Genomic DNA, 10,627 nt, shown 5'->3' with positions numbered 1-10,627 from the left:
CAAGAGGAGAAGTTTTACTAGTATACTGCATAGCAGTGGGGGCGTGAGCGAACAATTGGAAGGGCGTGGAGAGTGGAGAGGGAGAAGGAGAGGGAGAGATTGAAAGGGATTGAAGAGTGGAGAGAGAGACGAAGAGAAGAGATGAGGACAGACAGAGACCAACCAAGTGACATTTTGGCCACATACCCCCAGCCCAAAATGTTCGCTCTGCTCAATTGATTATCAACGTCCACAAGAAAATGGTTAAACAGTAAGAGGAACCCTGGACAGTCCGACACATATCAGACATGGATTTACCCTGGTGTGAGAGATCACATTGTTGGAGGAACCCTGGACAATAACAGGGAATAAGAACAGATTTGTACAACATGTAGGTCACAATGAGATGAAAACACTGAAAAACATGTACTTCAAGCTTCATAGCAATTATCTGTTTTCTTTCATTCTTTCTAACTGATTTTGGTCTCCAATTCCATCTTAATTTTTTGTTGGTATACATATTCTTTTTACACTCGGGGGAGTTGCACATTCTTGTACAGAATGGTATTTGAAGGTGCCTCATACTCCTCCTTGGCCCGTCTCCTCACTTGTATACACCAGCTTTGAACATTATGTTGTTTGTGGTCTTCTACGGTACAAGGACCACACTGCCAGTGTAGAACCCCAGTAATAGACTAAAAGACGTCAAAGTGGTTACCATCAGATACAGAACCATGAGATGAATGAATGCTACGCGCTTAAGTGGTTAGTGCAGAGGATGATAGGGAAGGGGTTGCTGAAGGAGTTTACCATAGGGAAAGGGAAAGAGGAGCAAGTACCCGATCAGGGGAGGATACTGGGGACGATCAACGTCATTTTCAGCGGGGAGATATTGAGTCACAACGCCTATCAAGATAGGATAAGACGAACGGTGAGCATCCATCAAGTTCATGAAACATCTAGACATTCGCGGCCAGCCCCATGGTTTGCAACGAAAAGGGGGAGCATAGTGTTTACTGAAGCGGACCTAAAGGCGGTGGACTCCCCGCATGAGGACACGTTGGTAATCACAGTGGCAATAAGTAACTACATGGTGAAAAGAGTGCTAGTAGATTGTGACAACGTTGTAGATTTGTTGTTCAGGGGGACAATGGAGGAGATGAAGATCGACAGAAAACAGTTGAGACCATTGCAGACCAATTTGTACGGATTCAATGGAAGCATGATTGAGCCTTTGGGAGAACTCTTGCTCCCAGTGACAACGGGACTAGTGACAGTGTTCTCTCGATTCAAAGGGGTGGACACCAATTCGCAGTACAATGCCATCCTAGGGAGGCGGTGGATTCACGAGATAAAAGCAGTACCATCCACTTACTACCAGGTGATCCGATTTCCCACACCGACAGGGATGTACGAGATTCGCAGTGATCAAGTGATGGCGAGGAATAGTCATCAAGGGACAGTGAAGAGATTGATCCGAGGGGATGAAGGAGAGACATCGAACCCTAGGAAGAGGCAGGCATTGCAATTACAGTGTGCCTCTGCAAAGGGGGAGGCGGAGACGACGGCAGCGCCGAAAACTCTTGATGAGATCGAGATAGTGAATTTGGGTGTGGGGGAAGAAGAGAAGTTTACTTCAGTAGGGACTGGTTTACCCGAGGAGTGGAAGAACAAACTGGTATAGTTCCTCTCTAACAACAAGGAGGTCTTTGCTTGGACAATAGAGGATGTCACCGGGTTGGATCTAGATTTTGCATGTTATCGTTTGCACATGAGGGATGATGCGAAGCCAGTAAGACAAAAATTGCGAGGCGTGAGACCGAAGTATGCAGAGGGAATCCGCGAGGAGGTTGCAAGATTGAAAAGAGCAGGAATAATACGAGAAGTGGAGTTCACGGATTGGTTGTCTAACATAGTCGCGGTACCAAAAAAGAATGGCAGGGTGCGTATGTGTGTTAATTTCACAGATGTCAACTCAAAGTGCCCTAAAGACTGATATCCCATGCCGCGGGTGGACGAGCTAGTGGTTCGAACAGCGGGGTTCAAAATATTCTCATTCATGGATGCGTCGATGGGGTATAACCAGGTCGAGATGTATGGGCTGGATCAAGAGAAGATGACATTCATAGTGGAAAGAGGTACATATTGTTATACCAGGATGTTGTTCGGATTGAAGAATGTTGGGGCCACTTTTCAACGGTTGGGAGAGAAAATGTTCGAGAGCAAGATCCGGAAGGGAATCGAAATATATATAGATGACATGGTGGAAAAGAGTATGTCGGAGGAAGAGCACCTGGAAGGCCTGAGGGAGACATTTAGCATACTGCGAACACACAATTTAAAGCTCAATCTAGAGAAGTGCGCATTTAGGGTAACCACAGGGAAGTTTATGGGATACATAGTGAACCATCGAGGAATAGAAGCCAATCCTGAGCAAATACGAGCGCTGATAGAGATGCCATCACCGCAGAATATCAAAGAAGTACAACGGCTAGCTGGACGAGTCACGACATTGAACCGGTTCATTTCTAAGTCGTCAGATAAGTGTAGACTGCTGTATCGACTATTAAGGAGTACGCCGAACTTCGTCTGGACCAAAGAATGCAAGGATGTGTTTCAAGAGTTGAAGGGTTATTTGGGCAAGGCGCCTTTACTGTCGCGGCCAGAACAGGGAGAGAGATTGTATTTATACTTGGGGGTTACAGAGTACACAGTAAGTTCAGTCCTGGTCCGAGTGGTGGATAAAGTTGAAAAACCGGTATATTTCCAGAGTAAAACCTTGTTTGATGCTGAGACCAGATATAGTAGAGTGGAAAAGTATGCCTTGGCATTGGTCTTCTCAGCATTGAAGTTGAAACCTTACTTTGACGCACATTCGGTAGTGGTGGTGACAAATCTGCCCCTCAAACAGGCACTGAAAATAGAGAAGTCTGGAAGAATGCTAAAATGGGTAGTGATGCTGAGTTCTTATGAAGTTCAGTATCAAATAAGGACTGTGGAGAAAGCACAGGCAGTGGCTGAGTTTTTGGCAGAGTTCCTAACGGAGGATCCTACATGGGGAGAGGAGATGGTCATGGAGCCCGAGTGTGAGGGGGAGCCAGACTTGCTAGATCCCTGGGATAAGCAGAATGGATGGAGAGTATTCGCAGACGGTTCGGCCACGGACACATGTAGTGGAATAGGCGTAGTAGTGGGCATTCCCCATAACGACAAGATTGAGTTGTCAATGAAGTTAGGATTTGCGGCAACCAACAATGAATCAGAATACGAGGCGGTAATAGCATGGTTAGGAATGGCGGTGGATTTTAGGGTGCACGAATTGACGGTATACTCATATTCAAATTTGGTGGTGTGCCAGGTAAATGGAGGGTTTGTTGCTAAATGTGCACGAATGTCGAGATATTTGGAAATTGTACACAATAGAGCGGCGAAGTTCGAAAAAATCAAGTTCATTCATTTGGGTCGCAGGGAGAACAGACACGCCGACGCCCTGACTTACATGGCGGCAGCAATACTGGGGTCAGAAGAGAGAACCATAAGGGTAAGGAGGCTGGAGAAATCGAGTATCGAGAAGGGGGAAGATATATGCCAGACCACGGAAGTGGCGGGGGGATGCATGAATCCAATCAAGCATTTTCTATCAGGTAGAGAAGTGGTTGATAAGAAAGAAAGGAGGAGATTGGAGCAGACTTCGCAGAGGTACACGATGATAGAAGGGGAGATGTACCGAAAGAATTTCGATGGACCATTGTTGAGATGCTTGGGACCGGACCTGGCACAGGAAGTACTGGCGGAATTGCATGTGGGAGTCACTCCGCAGGAAGAACTATGGCACATTGGCTGCTGACGCAAGGATATTTCTGGCCTCATATGAAAAGAGACGCAGTGGAATTTGTGAAGAAGTGTGGAAAGTATTAGAGGTTTTCTCAGTTAGTATTTGCACCAGCGGAGCCACTGCACAATGTGTCAAGCCCGTGGCCGTTCGCTATGTGGGCCATGGACATTGTGGGACCATTGCATATGGCCAGCGGAATGAGAAGGAATGAGAATATTCATGCTAGCCGCTACAGACTATTTTACCAAATGGATAGAGGCAGTGGCCTTGCAGCAGGTCAAGGAAGAGCAAGTGATCAAGTTTCTATGGGAAAACATCATATGCAGGTTTGGATTGCCGCACTCCATCATAGCGGACAATGGAACACAGTTCACGGGGTCAAAAGTATAAGGATTTTTGCAAGCTTATAATGTGAAACAAGGATTCTCAACTCCCTATAACCTTGAGGGAAATGGATAGGCCGAGTCATCTAACAAGACCATAATGAACAATCTCAAATGAAAGTTAGAAGATAGAAAAGGGGCCTGGGCCGATGAACTGAGTCATGTGCTCTGGGCTTATCGGACCACACCGCGAACTTTAACTAGAGAGACTCCATTCTCATTGGCATACGGCATGGAGGCAGTGATCCCATCGGAGATGGTGGCATCCACGACCCGCACTAATGTTGTGGATAGGGGATTGAACTAGGCATATTGTCTAGAGATTTGAACTTGGCTGAGGAGAGGAGGGACACGGTGCGTGTTAGATTAGAGGAGTATCAGCGGCACTTACAAAGGCAATACAACAAAAGGTTGAAGCCGCGGCAATTCCAAGTGGGAGACCAAGTACTCGCAGAGTGACTCCAAGCACCAAGAAAGTAAATGACGGAAAGCTGGGACCAAATTAGGAGGGACCCTACACGGTGGTGGATGTCGGAGGGGCGGGCACATACAAGCTGCGAACCATGGAAGGGAAGCTGATAGAGAGGCCTTGGAATGTAAGAATGTTACAAAAGTTTTATGTTTAAATGTAACACCGGTCTAGGGCAAAGGACTGGGGTTGTTTGCACATATATAATACAATGACACTTTTGAGAAGTTAACAAGGCGAATCAAACTTAGGGGCAAAGTGTTGCCCCAACAAGGGGTCGAATCAAACTTAGGGCAAGGTCTTTGCCCCAGCAGCTCAGGAGAGATGGGGAAGAGCCCTTCGTGGACAGAGGGTTCGAATCAAACTTAGGGGCAAAGATAGTTGCCCCACAGCGGGCTCATTAGCTTCAAAGAGATAGCGGGGGGAAGAGCCCTCCGTGGACAGAGGGTCCGAATCAAACATAGGGGCGAACAGAGTGTCCCCCAATAGGTTCATTAGCCTCCGAGGAATGGCGGGAACCCTTCGCGAACCACGAGTCCAAAACAAGCTGAGGGGCCAAATGTTGCTTCCAACCGAGTCATTAGTCTCAGAGGGACCGCGGCGAGAGTTGCTACCAAACTAAGGCGTGAGCTAAAAGAATTGCCTTAGGACGCTGCTTTAGAGGGAAGAGACAACGGGGAAGCAAAAACGAAATACAAGGAAATTATCTCAAACTAGTGTGCAGAGAGAAAGAGCATACAGATTCTAAAAGAGATTAATATTTGATTACATGAGAGCAGGAGCAGCGAAAGATGCAACAGAAGCATGGGAAAAGAAAGAAAATATCCATAGTATCAAATACATGACAGACAAAACATAGAGAATGTCATAAACTTAACAAGAGACAAAGTTTCTTTCAAACAAAAAAACCATAACCAATGTTTCATAGTGTGTCTGAGGGGGGCTCCGTAAAGGTCAGGTCTACGACAGTAATTGTTGTGTCAGGGATGACGGCTTCTGTAGCAACTTCAGAGTGCTCCTCAGCTCCAGTTGATACCTCAGTACTTGTAGCATCTTCAGGATTCTCTTCCCCAGCCACCTCAGCAGGGGTGGACGGCTTTTCAGGCAGGAGGCGGCCTTCTTTGATAAGCCGATCTTGTTCTTCCTGAAGCTTCTTGGCCACACACTTGTCGGCCAGAGCTTTGAAGCAGCTTTGGAGAGTGACCATGTCCACTGTATGTTGCTTTAAGAGGACCGCCGTATTAGTCTGATGCTGTAGAGCGAGAGCGTCTAGGGCAGACTGGTGTTGCTGGAGTAGAGTGGTGTGCTGGTGACTAAAGCGTTCATTGACCGTATCCATGTATTGGTGGTTGACTTTCTTAGTCCTTAGTTCGTCCTGGGCCTGGGTTTTGGCTAGATCCGAAGCCTCTAACTCCTGTTGAATTGAAGTCTGGCACAAGTGGCTCTCAGACCATTAGGGCCGCCGGACTCTTTCTCCAGAGAATCCACCTTGGCCCGAGCACTGAAGAGACCACGGATCATGTAGGAGATGTCGAGGCTCACCTGACAAAAAGAAGGACAACAGATCAGGAACGAAAGAGGAAGGAACAGGGGCAGGGGTAAATGAGGGTACCTTCTCCCAGTTAGTGTACAGCGAAGTACGGTGGAGATCAAAGGTGTCGCCTTCCACATAGGCCATATCCTTCGGCAAGTAGGAACCGTAGAAGAGAGAGGAGGCCACAGCAGGGTTGTCGAGAGCCGAGTCTGCGACATTCACTTGACGGTTGTGCACCTTAAAAGTTGGGGCAAACACAGCAGGGGCAATATCTTGGTCAGCGGGGATGGCCATTTCCTTGCCTTGTCGATGGGCAAGCTCAGTTGGGACCTCAGATGCAGCGGCCTGAACGATGGGAGCGGGTTCCTCAAACACATTGGTCCTCAGTCGCTTACTGGGTGGCCCATCGATCGGATTGCCCACCGCGGTGGGAGAGATCTCCATTACTTCATCATCGTCTTCATCGCTGTCAAACAGCTTCATCTTGGTGACATCCATATTTGCAGAGGGAGAGATAGGAGGGGTATACTGGTCTTCCCAGGTGGAAATAGACTTGTAGGAGGGAGGGTTTTCTAGAGCACTGGGGAAAGGGGCTTCACTAGATGCGAGGCTAGTGTGGGAATAAGAGGAGCCGCGGCGTGAACAACGATGGGAGATATGGTGTCTAGAACGTTTCCGGGAAGGAGGCGAAGCTCAGGGTTTTCTTTCCTTGGGGGGAGGAGGACGGTAAAAGAGGCCGGAAAGGCCTGCGAAGTTGTGGAAGGACGGGGCCTATAACAGAGGTGTGCCTGTGGTGGGATGGAGGTTCAGATGGTTAGCTTGAGCTGAACCGAGAGCGCGGAGTCTGTCGAAAATGGGACAAATGGTCTCTGAGTATAGGCGAGATTTTGAATCGGGCCGCCAACCTACAAGGAAAGACAACTAAGAAAATGTTAATATTGCGCATTAAATGCAAGAGGAAAAGAGGCTGTAGTGAGACTCACCGCTGGATTGAAAGACAAGGTGGTTAAGTGTCAACCCGGATGAGAGGTCCGCGGGCAAGAAATCCCCAGATACATATAGTGGATAGTGATGCCATTGTTTATCAGAGGTGGTGATGTGGAGTACAATTTTTTTTTTTAGGACGGACACAAAAGGATTGATACCCCACACTGACATCCTTGGTGGTCGTCTTTATGAAGTAGTGGGAGATAATATCGCGGTATGTCAATTTGGGACTACCGGATCTATTATAGTAGTTTGCGGCATACATCAGCCTCCAGAAATTTCCAATACCTTGGCATGGAGGGATATTGAAGTGGTTACACACTTCAACATCTAGTTCGGTGAGAGGAAGCCGCACTCCGGTAATAATCTAGCCTACAGAAACTACCAGATACCCCGGCCGCAGGGGAACTAAGTGCAAGTAGTGGGTGACCGATGGCACGTGCTCTAAAATAATATTAGAGGGGATACCATATGCAGCCCTAATCGCATCAAAATTAGGTCTACGATAGCGGGATGGGGGCAACAAGGGAGGAATGAATCGTCCAGATGTGGACGGGATCGCAGCAGCAGCCACAGGAGGTGGAGAGACCACCTCAGTAGATTGGGAAGAGGAGGAGTTCTCGGAAGCCGTTGTCGACATCGAGAGGGGAAGATGAACAGATTTGAAGAAAGAAGAAGACACCAACAGTGGCTATGCAAAGGGAAAGACAGAGACAAAGAAAATCGCTAAGATAAAGGGAAGAAAGACCAAGAAAACACACATGAATCGGAATCCCAGTATATAAAAGCCAAACTGGAGCAAAATACAGACGGAGCAAGCAGTTCGAAGTGAGTGGGAAGAGGGGGAGTTGCTGGTGAGAGAGGTGTGGGTGTTTGAAGAAAAATGAAGTGAAGTGAGGGAAGGAAAAGGAACGAGCGGGATTTTAAAAGGGGGAGGGGTAGGAAGGTAAAATCCTTGGGGTGAGGAAACCGAAGAGTCGGCAAATAATCCAGCAGATGGCTGGCACGTGGAGGCACAGAGTATGAAGGGTCAGTGAAAAGACGCGCGTGATGATTACTCGCTGCAATGCACACGTATCGATGAAGGTCAGAAAAGGGGCGGTTGGGCACCGCGGCAAGGAAGGAACGACTATTCTCGACCCCGGGCCCAGATAGGTCCGTAGAATCAAGAAGGGGCATTTGTAGTGGTAGGATTAGCGGTATTGAGGATGAAGGGTGATGCGACCTGATGCAAGTTATGAGACTACGAGCTGAGGAGTAGGGGATCGCCATTGGGATGGGCCCGATGCAAGATATATGGAGAACTTGGGTGCACAGTATCAGTCTGCGGTCATGTAGGTACCCGGCAGTAACCCTACACGTGGAGGAAAGGGGAGCAAGGGATGGGAAGACAGGTGGATGGCTGCGATAGGAGACTAGGGTGTATAAAAAGAACAATGGGAGAGAGAGAAAGGGAGGTTTTTTGGCAACACTAGGCTAGACCTAAGAAGAGAGGAGAGAGAGAGAGTGGGTCTTGAGACCTCCAACATATACTTCCGGTTCTTAAGTATGAGAAGGTTATGATTGAAGTAAGGCCCATGGAGATGCGGACAACCAAACTGCGTGAACTTCAAATTGAAATGGCTACAGCCTGCAGAAACGGTGGCACTCCTCGACGAGCATCGAAGCCCAGAAGTTCAATGCATGTGTACTGTGACGTTAAACCCATACCCCTAAACATTGGCAAGTGGTCGATAATGATTCCTACTCGTTTCTTTATCCCTCACTTGCCAGGACTAGTATGGCCCCAGCAAGCATCCATGGGAAGCAAAGAAGATGATCCGAAGCATTCCAAATATGAAGGAAGTACTTGGGCATTTCAGTATAACCCATTGTGAGGGACATATATATTTTCATCAATATATTTGTGACACGTGTCTGATCATATCTTAAGACTAACTTAGTGGATCGTTACAATTGGTCATCTCAAGAGTCATGAGTTATGGTTACAAAATTAACATTAATATGTGCATCATTGTAATACTAAATGTCATTAACCAATAGAGCACCAAAGGGGGAGAGGATTCTATATATTTCCTTTCCACTCTCAAACAAGGGGAGGAGAATTTTATGCTTCTTCTCCACTTTCCATCTTTTTCGTTCACCATCGATCATTCGATCATAGAATCCAAACAATGAACTACATTCGACTTGATTCCAGTTCGTCAGAGAACTGGATACGTAGGCAGTTCGATCCTTCAAACTTAGTCACAACATCATTCTCCCCAAATTTCCTACACACGTAAGGTTCGGCCTATTAGAACCTTTATATTGGCGCCATCTGTGGATCGAATTCCTTGGAAATTCATCTACTATACTCAACTATATCAATCTTTCTTTTTGCAATTTCCAAACTCATGAAGCGTGGCAATCAAAATGAAAAGCTACCAAAACTCATAAAATTACAACGACAATTGGAGATTGACCCAAACTACGAAGCGTGTTGATTGTCAATTTTCCGAACAAACTATTGTATGGAAAACAATGGATGGATTCTCAATACATTTCTTGATCAACCAGATAAGTACTTGTTTTCTTGCTTCTGAATATCTTGAAAAGTTTAAAGTCTAAGCGATTTGGAATTTGTTAAATCTTGGTTTCTACTCCATACTGCCATGATTTAATATTCCCATGTTCAAATTTATTGTAGCACTGGTAGGTCTTATTTGGTCACCATGAACAAAGCCTTATTGGGTAGAACACCAAATTCTAAGTAGTGATTACGTTTATTACAATATGGAAATTAAAGCTCCTGTTAGGTTGTTACATTTTTTGTTTCACGTGCTCTTTTAGTACGTGTACGTGGATTAGTGAACTGAAATATTCATTACTCCAGCACGATAGTTACCATAACTTTTGGAATCGTATTACGGCCGTTTCAAAGTTGTATGTGTTAAGTATAACTTTGATTTAACGTCACTTTGAACCTTATTAGCTCCTAAATAAGGTGGGTCTTAAGCGACCAAATCAACTACAGGATGCTAAGTACAATCTAATTATAACTGATACATATGCATTAATCACTTGATGCATATACGACAATAACTTCTTTTACTCTATAAATTCATGGTGTTATACAGATCATTGGAAAAATTCCAGTTATTAAATTACTGGACCAAGTTTCATAGCTTGAGTTTTGATCGGTCTCACAGACTAGTCGATCACATTCTATTCGCTAGACTTGACCGACCTCGTCAGAATGGATCTCGAGCTGATCTGTGAAATGCAGCAATCAGTGCACCCCTTTCGGTTCTTCCAGATTAAATGTACATGTTTTGCAGATCCTAAGAAAGCATTTCAGCCTTTCATCATTGGACAAGGTTTCACAGGCAACACTTGATCGACCTTGACAAGTCTTCAACGACCTTTGATTAAATTGGTCGTATTCCACTTACTTACTT

This window comes from Coptis chinensis, chromosome 3 (assembly GCF_015680905.1).
Source record: "Coptis chinensis isolate HL-2020 chromosome 3, ASM1568090v1, whole genome shotgun sequence".
NCBI classification, from domain to species: domain Eukaryota; kingdom Viridiplantae; phylum Streptophyta; class Magnoliopsida; order Ranunculales; family Ranunculaceae; genus Coptis; species Coptis chinensis.
The sequence above is the reverse complement of the archived record's forward strand: the minus strand, read 5'-3'. Positions refer to the sequence as shown.